The sequence below is a fragment of the Tenrec ecaudatus genome, chromosome 16 (assembly GCF_050624435.1).
Source record: "Tenrec ecaudatus isolate mTenEca1 chromosome 16, mTenEca1.hap1, whole genome shotgun sequence".
In the NCBI taxonomy this organism is placed as follows: Eukaryota; Metazoa; Chordata; class Mammalia; order Afrosoricida; family Tenrecidae; genus Tenrec; species Tenrec ecaudatus.
The window spans coordinates 51077862-51096300 of record NC_134545.1 but is presented as its reverse complement, the minus strand read 5'-3'; positions in this window follow the sequence as shown (position 1 = coordinate 51096300).

Sequence of the window (18439 nt, the reverse complement as noted above, 5' to 3'; positions counted from 1 at the left end):
TTAAAAGTAAGACTTGCAGTTACTTTGAAGGAAATGAGGGAACTGAAATAGGAATAGGACAAAGTTTGAATGATTGCTAATGTGGCTGGTAAAATTCTATTTCCTTATATGGATATTACTTACCCTGTGATAACTCTTATTAAGCTCTGCATTCGGATTTTTTATGTATTATAAAAGTTTTAAATAACACATATTAAATTATTCCATTAAAAAACTATATACACATTCTTAGAAAAAAAGACAGGAAGAAGAGCCAATAAAGTATTAACGGTAGTCATTTACGAATGCCGATTAAGGAGAAAGATCACTTTCCCCTATATTTTCCAAAATACTGACAGAAAACTCATTGCCATTGAGTCGATGCTGTCTTACAGGGACCCTCCTGATAGGGTTGAGTAGAACAGCCCCTGGGAGGTTCCAGGATGGATCTTTACGGGAGTAGAAAGCTCTTTCTCCCTTGGAGTGACTGGTGGTTTCAAACTGTTGACCTTGCAGTTAGCAACCTCACATGTAAACACTGCTCCAACCAGAGGGCCTATAGACTTACTTTTGTAATTGGAAAAATAAAAACAAATGTTTTTGTATGAAAATACTTGGTCTAGAAATTGTATATACTGATTTTAGAAACAACATTCCCACTTTGGGACAGGTGTTACTAGGTCTTTGGTTGTTGCGCCATTTCGACTAGGTAAGTCCTGTGTGCTCCTCCATAAGTCGCTGTGTGGGCTGTGTTAGCAACCAGCATCTAGTTAATAGTAGGTACTTGGAAAGCATTTTCATGTGTTCACGCGTAATTATAGCGACATTAACCTTTGTTTCAAGAACTCGCTGTTCTAATTCATAATAACGACTGACCAGGAGGTGGGTCGGGAGGGGTGATCCTTGCAGAAGGCAGAGCTGGGAATCAGCACCCCCATAGTGCAGAGTATCTGGTAGATTTGAAATCAGCAGATTTCTTCAGGGGACTCTGGCATGGTTCAGAGGACTTCATGATTATGTCGTAAGTGAGGAGACGGGAGGATAGCTTTTACAAATTCTGTAGAAGCATCCCTGTGGCTTCGGGATTCCAAACAGTAACAGAGAGTGCTTCCAAATTTCATCTGACAGAAACCTTATTCCTGCGTTAGCTGTAGCGGAGAACAAGAGCAAGCTGAAACGGAGACTGACACAAAGCTTGACCGTCGCAGAAAGACTGCGTCCCCGGGGAGGAAAAATCAGCACAAAGAAAATACCAGGTTTGACTAGAAACCTGAGGATCTGATAAAGACACAGCCCACTGCAAACTTAATTGTTCACAGAGCAGGCAGGAGAGTGAAAAATATACCACTAACATCTGTTGTTTGTCAATGAGAAGGGTTGAGTCGAGTAAGATTAGCCGCACAGAATCTCAACGCGACAGCATTTCCCAGGAAAACACCACGTGCGTTAGATTAGCAAAGGGACTGGAGACTGCACCCACTCACACATGCAGAAATGCTCAGCTTGACTATTGGTTTTTTAAAAAATTTACAAAGGTGAAAAGAAATGTGATGCGGCACATGGGATGTCTTATACTGCCACTAAGTATAATACAGGATTTGTTTTATGATAGCTGAATTCAAAAATTGGGAGTTTTTAATCTAGCCTTTGGGCCATGTAAGAAAATTTTATATGAGTCCAAAAGCATCATCAGGGGCTATTAATCCAATGGAATAGCTAATCCACGTGAACAAAAGGTTATCTGAACACCCATTCTGCTTCGGAAATAGAAGCATGCACACGTGGGGTTTAGCCTGCAGAGTTTAGTCTAAAATAAATCTGCGAGACTCTGCTGGGGGAACATTTCCTTCTTGGGGTTATGTTCGCTAATGTCCCTGACATAATTTTCACTACAAATGACTAGATGGGTGACTGAAGCAAACGCACACATCCCTGCAACATTCCCTCGGAATAGGTGCAATCCTTCTCGCCAACCCAATGACGTACAATGTAGAACCAGAATCATTTCCTAGGCAGAGGGCCACTAGCAATTCCCCTTAATAACCCAGGTCCCCAGTGACACATTGAAAGCCGAATTCCTAGAGCCTGCATTTCAGCAGCCACAGTGGAATGAAATAAACGCTTGGAGTCGAGCAAGAAGCCCTGCTGTTCAAATGGGCTGGTTCTGAGCCACTGGTTTCTCATCTCAGTGAGCAGCAGCTGTCATGGCCGATGTGCAGGGATGTCTTTTTGGAAGTTCTTAAAGGTCTTAATTGGAATCGTCGCCTCTAGCCCCGTATAACGTTCCTCCTGCTCACGTGTCATATAATTTGGGAGCACTCAATGTTATGATCATCAGCAGAATAGAACACTCTCGTTTAATGAGCTGGATGAACAGAGCAGCCATTGATGGGGCAGCAGGGTGTGCTAGAAAGAGAAATGAGCCACAGGACAAAACTGGGTACCAATGACAGGCCGTGACCTTGTCCAGATGAGATCATTTTTCGTGGTCTAGCAGTCATCAGATCTTTGAATATACTATAGGATGCAAGGGTCACCTGCCTGAACTGCCTCTCTGAAGGCTCTTTCCACCACCTATGTGTCGCTGTGATGCTGGAAGAGATGTCACTGGTGTTTCAAATGCCAGCAGAGTCACCCAAAGGGAACAGGTTTCAGCAGAGATTCCAGACTACGAACGGACGACAAAGAAGGTGGTGGCTGTCCACTACAGAGGAATTAGCTGCTGAAGACATGATGTGTAGCGTTGAAACATCGTCAGATAGGGAGGTTCTAGTGAGTAGAAGTAGAGCACTGTCATCCATGGTGCCGAAGGTGAGCCCCTCGGGTCAGAAGGCACTCGAAAATGACTGAGGAGAGCTGCCTGCTCAAAGTGGAGTCGGCCCTGATGCCGTGAATGGAGCAACCCCTGTCTGAGTAAAGCCGGCAAGACCTGCATTTGCTGACGGTGCACAACTCAAAATGAAAAGAAACAGCCCTAAACATCAATTAATAATCAGAACTTGAACTATACGAAGTATGAATCTAGGTAAACTGGAAGTTGTCAAAATGAAATGGAACACACACAGAAGGATATCCTGGGCCCATGTGAGTTGAAATTGGCCATTTTTAATTTAAAAAAATCATATCATTTACTATGCTAGGAATGACACGGTCAAAAGGAATGGCATTGCATTCACCCTCCAAAAATGGGGAACTGATAATGGGTACAAAAAGGAAGAGAATGCTCTAAAATTGATTGTAGTGAGGATTGTACGACTTTCTTGATGTGATTGTCTGAAATGTGATTTAACTGTTAAAAAAACAAAACAAAATGACATTTCAAGATCTATCTTGAAACACAATGCTGTCTATGATAGGATTACATCTATCTGCATTCAAGGAAATCCAATCAAGACAACTATTATTCAAATTTATGCACCTACCACTAAAGCTAGTGTTAAAGGAATGGAGGAATTCTACCAATGTCTTCAGTCTGAAATTGATAAAACATGCAATCAAGATGCATTGATAATGATTGGCTATTGGAATGTAGAAGTGGGAAACAAAGAGGAAAGAACAGTGCTCGGAAAATATGATCATGGGGAAAGAAACGAAGTTGGAGAACACATGATAGAATTTTGTGGGACCAACGACCAGCAAATACCTCTTTCACCAACACAAATGGTGACTATATACATGAATTTCCCCAGACAGAATGCACAGAAATCAAATTGACGACATCTGTGAGGAGACCATGCAGAAGCTTAATATCAGCAGCTAAAACTAGGCCAGGGGCTGACTGTGGAACAGACCACCAATTGCTCATCTGTAAATTCAGGTTGAAGCTTTCGAAACTTAAAATAAATCCAAGAGAGCCACAATGGGACTTTGAGTTTATCCCACCTGAACTTTGAAAAGATTTACTTCATTGAACATGGAAGATCCGGTGAGCTGTGAGAGAACATCAAGACCATCGTTCATGAAGAAAGCAAAAGGTCACTAAAAAGACAGGAAAGAAAGACAAGATGAAAGTGGATGTCAGAAGAGACTCTGAAACTTCCTCTAAATCATAGAGCAGCTAAGGCAAATGGGAGAAATGACGAAATCGAAGAGCTGAACATAAAATTTCAAAGGGTATCTCGAGAAGACAAAGTAAAATATTATAATGAAACGTGGACAGCCCTAGAGTTAGAAAACCAAAAAGGAAGACACACTCCACACATCTTCAACTGAAAACTCAAGAAAACGGTCCTGCGTTGAGCTGCAAATTTGAAAGGTTCTAGGGGACATTATTGACTGGTGCAGAAAACATCAAAAGAATACAGAGTCACTGCACCGAAAAACACTAGTTGGCGTTCCACCATCTCAGACGGCAGCATAGAGTAAACACCGATGGTGCTGATGAAGTTGCAGCTGCACTAACAGCATTAGCCGAAACCAAGGCCCCAACAACTGAAGGAATATCCATCGAAATGTTTAAACAGGCTGATGAGGCGCTGGAAACACTCGTCTATGCCAGGGAATGTGGAAGACAGCTACTCGGACACGTGCCTGGAAGAGATAAGAATGTGTACCTAGTCCAAAGAAAGGTAACTCAACAGAATGCTCAAATTACACAACGATATAATTGATTTAACATGCTAGTGGAATTTTGCTGAAGATCATTCAATGACAGTTGCGGCAGTACGTTGACAGGGAGCTGCCAGGGAGAGGGTTCAGAAGAGGCCATAGGGCAAAGGATATCATTGGGGATGTCAGCTGGGTCTTGGCTGAAAGCAGAGACTATTAGAAATATGTTCACTTGTGCTCGACTGTATGGATCATAACAAACTATGGATAACCCTCAAGAGAACGGGTATTCCAAAACAATACATTGTGTTCCTGAGGACCTTGTACATGGATTAAGAGGCAGTTGTGCGAACAGAACAAGGGAATACTGTGTGGTTTAAAATTAGAATGGGTGTGCATCAGGGCTGCATTCTCTCTGAGCAAATAAGTCAGAGACGCTGGCTTCTATGAAGAAGAATGTGGCATCAGGATTGGAGGAAGGTTTATTAACAACGTGGGATGTGCAGATGACATAACCTTGCTTGCCGAAAGCAAGGAGGACTTGAAGCACTTTCTGATGAAAATCATAGGCTGCAGCCCCCAGTCCTGATTACAACTCAATGTAAAATCCACACAACTGGACCAATAGGCAATATCATGATACATGGAGAAAAGGTTGAAGTTGCCAAGGATTTTGTCTTGATTCTCTTGGGCCAACCATCAAGGCTCATGGGAGCAGTAGGTAAGAGATCAAAGGGTGAGCGGCATTGGGTAAATCTGCTGCACAAAACCACTTTTAAGTGTTGAAAAGTAAGGTTACTTCGAGGACAAAGATACACCTGCTCCATGCCATGGTATTTTCGATGGCATCATGTGCATGTGAAAGTTAGTCATTGAATAAGGGAGACGAAGAATGAATGTATTTGAGTTATGGTGTAGGCAAAGAATACTGAATGTGCTGTGGACTGCCAAACGAACACATCGATCCGTTTTGGAAGAAGTACAGCCAGAATGCTCCTCAGAGGCCAGGACAGTGAGACTTCGTCTCTCATACTTTAGACATGTGGTCAGAAGAGACCCGTCCCTGGAATAGGACATCATGCTTGATACAGTAGAGGGGCATCAAAAAAGAGGAGGATCCTCAACAAGATACATGGACACTGGGGCTGCAAGAATGGACTCAAAAGTAAGAACAATTGTGGGAGGAGCAGAACGAGGCAGTGTTTTATTCCGCTGCACAGAGTCGCTATGAGTCAAAACCAACTCAGTGGCACATGACGACAACAAAAAACTTGCAACTTTCTTATGAAAATTAAAATAGTTGCCATCAAGTTGGTATCAACCTGAGTCTCAGCAGGTGTCTGACCCTTAGGGTTCTCCATGGCTAGCTCTTCAGATAGATCACCAGGCCTTTCTTCCAAGATTCCTGAATAGACTCACCTGTAACCTTCTGAGTAGCCACCATCTGAGGAACAAGTAGGTCCGAAGAAAGAAATGGAGCTATTTTCATTTCTCTCTATGAAATCCGATTGTAAGATGGTTTGGTCTCAGAGTTCGTGCGAACCTTGTGTGTTGTCGTTGTCGTTGTTGTGTGCCATGGAGTCAGCTCTGACTCATAGAGACCCTGTGTACAACAGAACCAAACACGCCTGGACCCTCTGCCACCCTCACCATGACTGTTCTGTCTGGGTCCATTGTGAAGCCACTCTGTCAACTGTCCCATGGAGGGTCTTTCTCTTCTTCAATAGCCCTCGACTGTGCTAAGCATGATGTCCTTGTCCAAGGATTAGTCTCTCCTGATAACATGTCCAAAGTCTCATCTTGTCTTCTAAGGAGCAACCTGGTTGTACTTCTTCCCAGACAGACTTGTCTGTTCTTCTGGGGATCTGATGCTGCTTTCATTATTCTTTGCCAACACCAAAATTAAAATGCACCAATTCCTCTCTGATCCTCCTAACTCCTTATTCATGAAAATACCATGGTGTGGGTCAGGCACACCTTAGTGCAAGTGATGTCTTTGCTTTGTAACACTTTAAAGAATTCTTCTGCAGCAGATTTGCCCAATGCAATGCATTGCTTGATTTCTTGACTATACTTCCACGAGCCTTGATTGTGGCCACAAGTAAAATGAAGTCCTTGGTACCTTAAATCGTTTCTGTTTCTCATGATGTTGTCCATTGGTTCAGTGGTAACGTATTTTTATTTTCTTTACATTGAATCATAATCCATACTGAAGTCTTTAATCTTCATCAGTAAATGATGCAAGCCTTCTTCACTTTCAGCAAGTAAGATTGTGTAATATGCATATCACAGGTTTTATGCACCTTTCATGTGTGTGTGTGTGTGTGTGTGCACGCATGCATATGTGTGTGTTTTCCTGGGGGAATATCTGTTGTCTTTATTTGCATAGTTTTATTGATATATTTATCACAGAATTTAATTGTTCAATCATAGTAAGATTTGTACAATCACCACAATCAACTTCAGAAGATTTTCTTCTCATTCTCTTGTTAGCTCCCTATTCCTACCCCCCATCTTCCCCTGCCGTGCCCCTAGGCAATCATCAATCCAGTTACTCCACCTATACTGGATTTCATATGCAGAGAATCATACAAAACACAAACAGAATCCCATAGCCTTCCAATTCCATTTGGCCATGAACTTTCTGAAGCCTGCACGTGTAGAGTTGTGCCTGGGATTCACGGAGGCTGTGGGACGCAGAGGAAGAACCTTGGGGCCCAAAGTCTGATGCTACCCTGCTACTCCTTGATGAGGCTGGAGCCAGGGTCGGCAACCTGTGCCTCTCAAGACTTATGCAGCTCTTTCGGTAAGTACTTGTGACGCTGAAGTAAAATTGAAAATGAAAATAAAACTGTCAAAGTTTCATTGAAAGGATATTATTCAAATAATGGTGATTTCATTTGTAAAAACATATTTACGGCTCTCGAATCATTTTTAAATTGTGAGGGACAGGATCGACTTTGCTGTCTCAAATTTTTGCCAACCCCTGGGTTGAAAGAACAGTTCTCATTGAGACTGGGAAGTCACTGAAGACAAAACGTGTGCATAAGCAAATGTGGTGAAGAAAGCTGATGGTGCCCAGTTATCATTGCATATATTGCATCTAGGGTCTTAAAGGCTTGAAGTTTAATAAGCAGCCATCTAGCAGAGAAGCAACAAGCCCACATGGAAAAAGCACACAAGCCTGTGTGATCATGAGGGGGCCATGGGATCAGATAACAGGCATCAGAAGATCCCCCCCCCCCAAGAAAAACATATTATTAAGAATGAGGAAGGTCGGAGCAAAGACCCAAAACCCATCTGTAGACATTGGGACATCCCCTCACAGAAGGGCCACAAGGAAGGGGTGAGTCAACCAGGGTGCAGGATAGCACTGATGAAACACACAATATTCCTCTGATTCCTTGAAGCTTCCTCACCCCCCACTATCATGACCCCAGCCCTGCCTTTCACATCAGACTAGACTGATGTACACAGGTACAGATAAGAACGCACAGCACAGGGAATCCAGGTCAGATAAACCCCTCAGGAACAGAAATGGGAGTAGTGATACCAGAAGGGTAGGGGGAAAGTGGGGAGAGCAGGGGAGAAAGGGGGAACCAACCACAATGATTAACACATAACCACCCCCACAAATAACAGATACCATGGGGGAAAGGTGATAGCGGAAATAATAATTTATAATTTATCAAGGGGTCATGAGGGTTGGAGGGGGAAGGGAAAAAAGAGGAGCTGATACCAAGGGCTCAAATAAAAAGTAAATGTTTAGAAAATAATGATGGTAAAAAATCACATCATTGTGAATGAGGGGGAGTGCAGAGTGGAGACCCAAAGCCCATCTGTGGGCAACTGGACATCCCTTCTAGAAGGGTCACAGGGAGATGACCCAGTCAGGGTGCAGTGTAGCAACAATGAAACATAAACTTTCCTCTAGTTCTTTAATGCTTCCTTTCCCCCCGCCCCCCCAATGTCATGATCCCAATTCTGCCTTACAAATCCAGCTAGACCAGAGGAGGTACACTGGTACAGATAAGAACTGGAAACACAGGGAATTCAGGACAGATAAACCCCTCAGGACCAATAATGAGAGTAGAGATACCGGGAGGGGAAGTTGGGGTATAAAAGGGGAACCGATCACAAGGATCTACATATAACCCCCTTCCTGGGGAGATGGACAACAGAAAAGTGGGTGAAGGGAGATATCAGACAGTATAAGATATGACAAAATAATAATAATTTATGAATTATCAAGGGTTCATGAGGGAGGGGCACCAGGGAGGGAGGGGGGGAAATGAGGAGCTGATAAGCACTCAAGTAGAAAGCAGATGTTTTGAGAATGATGATGGCAACAAATGTACAAATGTGCTGGACACAATGGCTGGATTGTGATAAGAGTTGCACGAGCTCCCAATTAAATGATTTTTTTAAAACAGAAAAGAATGATGGCAGCATATGTACAAGTATGCTTGATAGAATTGATGTATGGATTATTATAAGGGCTGTACAGCACCCATTAAAATGATCTTTTAAAACAAAGAACAAAGCTCGATCCATGGAACTACTCAAACGTATGAGATGTAAATTATGTGCCAATAAAACTGTTGGGGGGAAAAAATAAGGTTGTGTCATATGCATAACGAATGTTTCTAATAGACCTTCTATCACTCTTAATATGCATATATACTTTAATGTCTATTGTTCTTTAAGGAAAAGAAATTAGGCGTGTGGTAGTATGCCGATGGTTCATCATTCAACTGAGAGTTATGGCTCCTCCTCCCCTGCTTGCCATTTCTGGGCCCTTTATTTCCCTTATGAGAAAAAGAGAAGCAAATTATATTCTATGTGCAATAAAGGATCATTTCTCATTAAACATGACAGACTTGACCACGTGCAATGTATAGATTCCACACCAGAAATAATAGTTATCACAAGTTCACTGCCATGGAATGGATGCTGACTCACAGCGACCCCGTAGGATAGAGGAGACTGCCCCTGTGGGTTTCCCAGGCTGTCACTCTTCACAGGAGTACCACAAGAGGCATGCCTTCACCCACAGAACACATCTGACCATTAGAAACCAGGACTGACTCAGAGTCCTGCAATGTTGGAGGCCCAGATTCCTTTTTTCTCACTGTTCAGCCTTCCCAGGTATAACTTCATCTGCATGGTTAAGGATGGCTCAGCACCACAGATGTGCTCCAGGCAACAGGAAGGATAAAAGAGAGGTGTGCTTCTTGCCCCTGAGATCATGACTCAATATGTGCAGAATTTCGTTCCGTTGAATTATATCTAGCTGTCAGAGGTCCTGGAAAAGGTAGTCCTTATTCAGGCTATCTAGATCAATGGAGATGGGTCCATTAATAAAACAGAGAGAGATGTTGCTTTTTTAAATATTTGGTAAAGAAAAATTAAAAGTAGATTTTAAAAAAACATTGTGGGAGAATCTGCACTAGTTTGTTTTAAGACTATTTCAGAAAACCAAAATGCTACTTAGGAATGGTGTCCAGTGTAGCTGCCCCTTCCCCCAGAAGAATTTATTTCAGAGGACAGCACTGAAGTGGCAGCTCAGGGAGAGGGACATGTCTTGATCAGAGCATACGGGAGCAAATGAAGGGGGAGGAAGAGAGAGTGGAGCACATCCTGGCCCACCAAGCCCTGAGGACAATATTCCCACTCAGAGCAGCCAATATACAGAAAGAACCATATGGCTGGCCCCACTACAAGACATCTCTCACTGAGCCATAGCCCTAGAGGGGATAATACTGGAGACACAGTATGGGAATTCCACCTGATCTGATCCCACCACATTGAGTAAAAACACTAAGGGTGTGCAACAGAACAGCAAGGGGAGCAGAGCAATGAAGTCCCCAGGGAATACCAAAAATAGACTTTGGGGCCAGGGCTTGGCACCCCATTAGACTTGACTGGAAAACACTCGTAAAGAACAACAAACAGTCCTTGAACTAACTACAAGCTTTTCTTTTTTTGTTGTTGTTTTGTTTTGTCATTGGCTTTTTGTTGTTTTGTTTTCTTTTGTTGCTGGGTTTTGCTGTCTTGTTTTTGTGCATGTTATTATCTTTGCAAGTCTGTCTAAATAAGATAGGCTGGATGACCAATCTGGAGGAGAAAACAATGGGACCGATAGTTCTGGAGGGGGAGGTGGGGGGAAAGGAAGTGGTGTTAAGAAACCCAGGCACATAGGACAGAGGTTGTACACTGGTACATATGAGGGCTGGAGGTACAGGGAATCCAGGGTGGATGATACCTTCAGGACCAAGGGTGTGAGGGACGATGCTGGGAGAGTGGAGGGTGAGTGGGTTGGAAAGGGGGAACTGATTACAAGGATCCACATGTGACCTCTTCCCTGGGAGAGGGACAGCAGAGAAGGGGGGAAGGGAGACTCCGGATAGGGCAAGATATGACAAAATAACGAGGTATAAATTACCAAGGGCACATGAGGGAGGGGGGAAAGGGGAGGGAGGGGAAAAAAAAAAGAGGACCTGATGCAAGGGGCTTAAGTGGAGAGCAAATGCCTTGAGAATGATTGGGGCAGGGAATGTATGGATGTGCTTTATACAATTGATGTATGTATATGTATGGATGGTGATAAGAGTTGTATGAGTCCCTAATAAAATGTAAAAAAAGAAAAGAGGAGAAAAAAATGATTAGGGCAAAGACCGTACAGATGTGCTTTATACAATTGATGTATGTATATGTATGAACTGTGATAAGAATTGTATGAGCCCCTAATAAATTGTTAAAATTAAAAATAAAAAAAGAAAGAAACCCAGGCACAAGAGAACAACAAGCGATTCAAATCAGTGGTGAGGAGGGTGTAGGAGGCCTGGTAGGGCTTGATCAAGGGTAATGTAACCAAGAGGAATTACTGAAACCCAAGTGAAGGCTGAGCATGATAGTAGGACAAGAGGTAAGTAAAAGGAAATAGTGGAAAGAGCTAGGAGGCAAACGGCATTTATAGAGATCTAAATAAATATATTTATATATGGGGATTGGGAAATAGATTTATGTGCATATATTTATAGGTCTAGTATTAAGGTAGCAGATGGACATTGGGCCTCCACTCAAGTACTCCCTCAATGCAAGAATACTTTGTTCTATTAAACTGGCATTCCATGATGCTCACCTTCCCGACACAATCACTGAAGACAAAGCAGGTGCATAAGCTAATGTGGTGAAAAAAGCTGATGGAGCTTGGTTATCAAAAGACATAGCATCTGGGGTCTTAAAGGCTTGAAGGTAAACAAGCGGCCACCTAGCTCAGAAACAACAAAGCCCACATGGAAGAAGCACATCAGCCTGTGCGATCACAAGGTGTTGAAGGGATGAGGTATCAGGCATCAAAGAACAAAAAAAATCAAATCATTGTGAATCGGGGGTAGTGTGAAGTGGGGACCTAAAGCTCATCTGTAGGCAACTGGACATCCCCTTACGGAAGGGTTGTGGGGAGGAGAGGAGCCAGTCAGGGTGCAGTGTAACAACGATGAAACATACAACTTTCCTCGAGCTCCTAAAGCTTCTGCTCCCCCGCCCCCCACTATCATGATCCCAATTCTACCTCACAAATCTGGCTAGACCAGAGGATGTACATGGTACAGATAGGAACTGGAAACACAGGGAATCCAGGACAGATGATCCCTTCAGGACCAGTGGTGAGAGTGGCAATACCAGGAGGGTAGAGGGAGGTGGTGGAAAGGGGGCACTGATTACAAGGATCTACATGTGACACCCTCCCTGGGAGACAGACAACAGAAAAGCGGGTGATGGGAGACGCCGGACGGTGTAAGATATGGCAAAATAATAATTTATAAATTATCAAGGGTTCATGAGGGAGGGGGAAGGGAGAGGGAAGGGGTGAAATGAGGAACTGATGCCAAGGGCTTATGTGGAGGACAAATGTTTTGAGAATGATGAGGGTAATGAATATACAAATGTGCTTTATACAATGGATGGATTATGATAAGAGTTGTATGAGCCCCCAATAAAATGATTTAAAATAATAATAATTAAAAATTTTAATTTATAAAAAAGAAAATGGTGTCCAGTGATAACTACTGATCCTCACTGACCAGTTTTCATGGATAATGTCAAGATAAGCTCTGGTGTCATAGGTTACAGATTGGGTTGCTAGCCACAAGGTCAGCAGTTCCAGGTCACCAGTCACTTCTCAGGGGAGAGATGAGGCTCTCAGTTCCCATAAAGATTCACAGCCTTGGAAATCTACAGAGGCAGTTCTCTTGTGCCCCACAGGGTCACTGAAAGTCAACATCAACTTTGTGGCCGTGAGTGAGTGAGTTAGTGAGTGAGATCACTAAGAGGTATCGGTCAGATAGACTGTATTCTTCTCAAGAGAAATGTGTCTCTGTATCTCTCATATGACTGATCCTAGTTTCATCGAGAGAAATATTAGAGTACTTAAGAAATATTAGATCCCAATCTAGTAGTAGAGACATACGTAATAAACATTCTTCTACACGAACGCGTCTCCTACTGGTGTGGAGAGAGTGGGGAAGTAGGAGGCAATGTCATACTTATCTTTCTGTTTCTCCCACTCTAGAAATCTAATTGTTTATAGTAAAATAAAGTCTGTTTGTTTGTTTTATTGAGAGATGTCAGCAGTGGCCAGGGTCATTCAAGAGTAACTTACCCTCTTATTCTACAGAAAACATCAAGGGCTTCAGTACTTTTCCTTCATTTGTTTCCCTCCAGGAGGAACATGATTCTCAGGCAGTGATCTTAATAAATGCAACCAGGCTTCTTTGCTGGGCTTAGAAGTAATGAAAAATTAATTATCATACTTTACAGGTAATAGTTTCCACTCACAGCACTCCTTTAGAAGTAAATATATCATAAATAGTTACAGTTATACCATGGGCTGGTGGATTGGGCAGCCCGTCGTCCATAAATCCTTCTTCAACAGACATGTTATTTCTTCCAGGGAACAAACAGATTTGTTTTAGATCAGAGAGTCAACTGACAGATGGCCTTTGTGAAAACAACCATTTGTATAAATAAGTGATCTTTTTTTCTACCAGGATATTTTGCTTTTGGTGGATCAGGGAAATCAGCATTCGCCCGCCCCCCACCCCCCACCCGCGCCCCCTCTACAAATGGGTCTAAATTGCAAAAAGCAGTTCTGTTACGATGGTGCGAGGCCAAATGGAACAGATCTCCCAACACGGATGCCAAGGACCAGACTCTCTAGATGTCTGCTGTCACCTCCGTCACAAAGAGCTCAGCCTGAAGGTGATGGGAGGTCTCTGGGGAGAGCGCAGCCATCGAGCAGAGCAAGTTACCGCATGCTTCCCTTCGCCCTCCGTTTCCTTTCCTTTAAACGGAACCGCGCCACAGGCCTCACTTTCCTAACCTCACACACCTGGATCTAGTGATGCAGCCCATTCTCTGAAAAATCGGAAAACTTCCCTTTGCGTTTACACTATAGCTCGTGGTTAAATGGGACCCGCCGGGGGATACTTGCAAGTGGAAACCAGACTTAACTCTGAACCTACTGCAACCTCAGCTACAACCCATCTTTTTACATAGATACCTGTAACAGGCATATCTGAAACGTACCTGTCCATGTATACCTGTGCACACAAAAGTATGCATTTAAACATGCGTGCTCACTCATGTAAAGCCTCTTTCCCAGAACGCATGGGCCAGGAAGCAGCATCCACACGACATCTTTTCTTGTTGTCTGGAACGAACTGGAATGACTCCAAAGTCTCCTTTGTTGGAGACCACCATGCTCACGCAGTAAAGGAGGATGAGCTTTGCCGGCATGACTGTGTCTGCGGCCTTTACTTGAGGACATCATTTCTTCGCTAAGGGATGAAGATCCCCAAACCATCCCCTTCTGATTAAGAAAATAAAAGTTCAACACCAATCATGTTTACTGTTTAAAATACAACAGAGAAGACTGCGTTTTTCTAACGAAAGAAGAAAAAATTAAAACCAGGCTCTTGAGTCTTTTCCTGGTGATAAGGTGCTGTATTTAATCTCTAGAACACTGGGAACTGTTGAACTTGCTGCTTGTGGTCACATATGTGTAACCCCGGGTCCTCAACTCGCATCCCTAATTTATACCCACAGAAGAGCTTACGCTAATTATATCCTGGTCTTTATACTACTCCAGGGGAGCCCTCATGCTGTAATGGTTACGAGTTGGGCGGCAATCTGCACGGTCAGTAGTTCAAAACCACCAGCAGCTCCGCTGGAAAAAGACTGGGCTTTCTAATCCTGTAAGGGGTAAGAGTCTGGGAAACCCACAGGGGGTCGCTTTGAGTCAGCACTGACTCGGTGACAGTGAGATGCTGCTCCCAGGAAATCTAAGGCTACTTCAAAGGGGAACAGAAGTTCTCAAAGTTAGCCTGGGTCTACATGTCTTACCCACATCTATTTAGGCACGTCAAGGAACCCTGGTCACTCTGGTTATGTGCTTCGAAAATGTCATCAAGTCGAAGCAGACTCACAGCGACCCTATAAAACAGAGGAGACGTGTCCCTGTGGGAGTCTGAGAGTACCTCATTTATGGGAGTAGAAAGTCCTGTCTGTCTCTGTCGGCATGGCTGGTAATTTACATGTGCTGACTTTGAACCAACAGCCCAGACCACCATCACTACACCCCCAGGGCTGGTCAGTGGTTAGAATTCATCAGGGGTGGGAGGAGAAAACCCTGAAGCTCCGCTCGTTAGGACAACCCAGCTATGGAAACCATCTGGGGCAGTTCTCCTGTCCTACAGGGCCACCAGGGGCCAGAACGGACGCTTCAGCAACCAGTTTAATTCTCAATCTATGTCTGCATGCACATACATCACGCTAATCCTTTTGGAAGAGAAGATGAATAGGGTAGTTGTATATCAAGTGTAAAATGGTCACAAATTATAGTTTTTAACTAATTATGATAAAAAATCCAACCAATTCACACATTGTCAACTGGGATTTTGAGGGGAAAAAATAATGGTTTAGGAAGTTGCAAAATTGATAAAGCTGGGGCTTTTTACTGTAAAAAAATGTATAACACAACACAGCAATGATGAAGCTTATTTTTTAAATAGATGATTTTGTCATTGAATTACATGGCTCAATTAGGATTTAAACTAAGTTGCATGGCCACGTTATTTGATGCATTTTTTAAAAATCTCTAAATCATGCTACATGCTTGGCCCTAAATGAAAAAGCAATGCATCTTTCATCTCAATGAAAGTTTACTAGACATCCTAGTTGCTAATACAGTGAATTCACGATCAATACACCAAAACATATTATGCGCATAGATACAGCTCCGTATACTTAAAACATTAAGTACATGTTTTCAATCCAACTGCAATCACCTAAACCTTCTGAAATTAGGCTTTTGCTGACTCCGCGAGGGTATGGGACTTTTGATCATGTGCCCAAGAGCAAAGGTCCTTTGCCAGAAGCAAATGGGTAGAAGGGTCCTAAAATGTCCTTATCATCCGGTGAAAGCGGTGACCTGACACTTTCTAACTGTGCAACCATGGGCAGGTTTCCTCATTCAATCTCTGCCTCAGTTTCTCCATCTGTGAAAGGAAGACAGAGCGCCCAGCACAGAGCGCTCACTACTGAGGATACATAGTAAGTGTGCAAGTGTCCTTGTTGAGTGCCAGGGAGACCAGGGTCAACTCATGGTGACCCCATGTGGCAGAGTAGAGCTACCTGCCCCCCCCCCAGGGTTTTCTAGCTGTACATCTTTAGGCCTTTCTCCTAGAGCCTCTGGGTGGGTTTGAAGTGCCAACCTTTTGGTTAGCAGTTCAGCACTTTACAAGTGGTGCAGCCAGAGCTCCTTGTAATAAATTTAAGCTTTTATTATTGTCCTTACTTGTTATTTAGCATGTCAGAAACGCCCTGAGGTGACGGCCATTGAAGAGATCAAGATGAGTGATGATGAACTTATAATCATATTGATTATTTGAAGTGTCTATTAATTATACAATTAACAACTGGGGTATCATATAATTACATAAATGCCTATCAATATTTAATTTGTATATTCATGATATGTATTAATTGTACACTATTTATCATGTTAGACATTTTGTCTGTGGGTAGATATGTATACCTTATTTGTGATGTGCATATTACGTTGTATCTTGGTACCCTATATGGCCTGAGAAGCCCTGGTGGCACTGTTAGGTAGGCGTTAGATTGCTAACCACCAGGTTAGTAGTTCAAACCCATCAGCTGCTCTGAGGGAGAAAGTTGAGACTGCTCTCATAAAGATTATGCCTTTGGAATCCCACAGAGGGTCCCTAGGAGTCAGAATTGACTAGATAGCAGTCGCTGGGCTTTGTATGCCCTGAAGAAGTAGGGAAATTGGGGGAAAGTAAACTAGGTTTGGTAACAGGGAATGCATTGGAAGCTCTGCCACCTGTCTGGCCTGGGCTGAGCCACTTCGCCCATCCGAGGACCTGATTGGACCTGATGGACTCTATGATTCCTTCTATTCAAAGAGCCAACGAGCTGACATCCTAATCGATTCTCTCCATTGAAATTGAACCATCTATTTGAAGTATGAAAAGGGAGAATTCGGATGAGCACACTTCCCAGATCCAGCCTTTCACATGGAAGTGTGATAAACCCACAGTGAAAAGTCCATGTCTATAATTTTTATTGTAGTTATAATGAGTGTGAGTCTAAAAGACGATTCCACAGTGCTTCCATCAGTCCGGCTCACTGGCTCACAGCGTAGGAGTATTTCTCAAGCAGCCCAGAAGGTTCCCATCTTCTGGAATGCTGGCCTGCAGGTTATTTCGAATTACGAACATTGTTGTTAGCTATGTGCCTTTGACTCAGAATTCATGATGACTCGGCGATGGTACCCTCATGCTGCACAGTATAAAATGCCACCAAGTCCTGATGGATTGCAGACCCACAGGCTTTCACTGGCTGATTTTGGCAGTAGAGAGTCAGGTCTATTTTCCTACTCTTAGTCTGGAAGCATTCATGAAACCAGTTCCTCATCACAGCAAGACACAAGTCCCCACTGGCAGGCGGGGGCTTCCCAGGAGGCACACTGACCAGAAATCCATCCTGGTTCTCCAGCATGGAAGGTGAACCACCACTGCCTTCACCCCACCCTGGACCAAGAAGAGTCACCAAATATCCCTAAGAAGGGAGGTGGATGATCTTCTAGGAAGGGAGAAAGCCCTGTTCGCCTTATGGTTACATATTGGGTTGCTCACCACAAGGTCAGCAGTTCGAAACTACCAGTCAACTCTGTAGGAGAAAGATGGGGCTTCCTTGTCCCTTCCAGAGGTACAGTCTTAGAAACTCACAAGGGCAGGTCTACCCTGTCCTATCTATCGGCTCACAATGAGTTGGAATCGACTCGATGGCAGTGATTTTCATGTTATGTCCCTGAGGATGAAGTGAAGCCCGTGAAATACGTGTCCTGGGGAAAGAGGGCTTTGTCCTGACTGGACTTCTGGTCCAGCGGTACCTTCAGAAGCAAAGACTAATCTAGAGATGGGAGGGAAGTGAGGGAAGTTGCAATACATTGAAACCCTCAGGCCGAGGAAAGCTTGAGAAGCCACAGACAAGAAAAGAGGCTTAAGTCTGGAAGGGCTTATTCATGCTTTGATGCTGGTATCCATGTTTGTTGGAGAGAAGATGGCTGGTTTCTCAGCAAAACACTTGTTTAAAAACACATTATGTTCTAAAAGCACTATCTAGCAGTGCTGGCAACAGCCCTGACGAACACGTATACATCCAGACAGCACTGGGCCCCGGGGTCCCTCCTACTCAGGCAATCGGAGGCTTTCCGTCACCCGAAGGGCTCCCCATTGCCTAAATATTTATAAGTTGAGAGGAGCAAACACACATATGCGTCTGTTACCAAATGAACAGCTTACAACAGCATCCACTTGGCCAA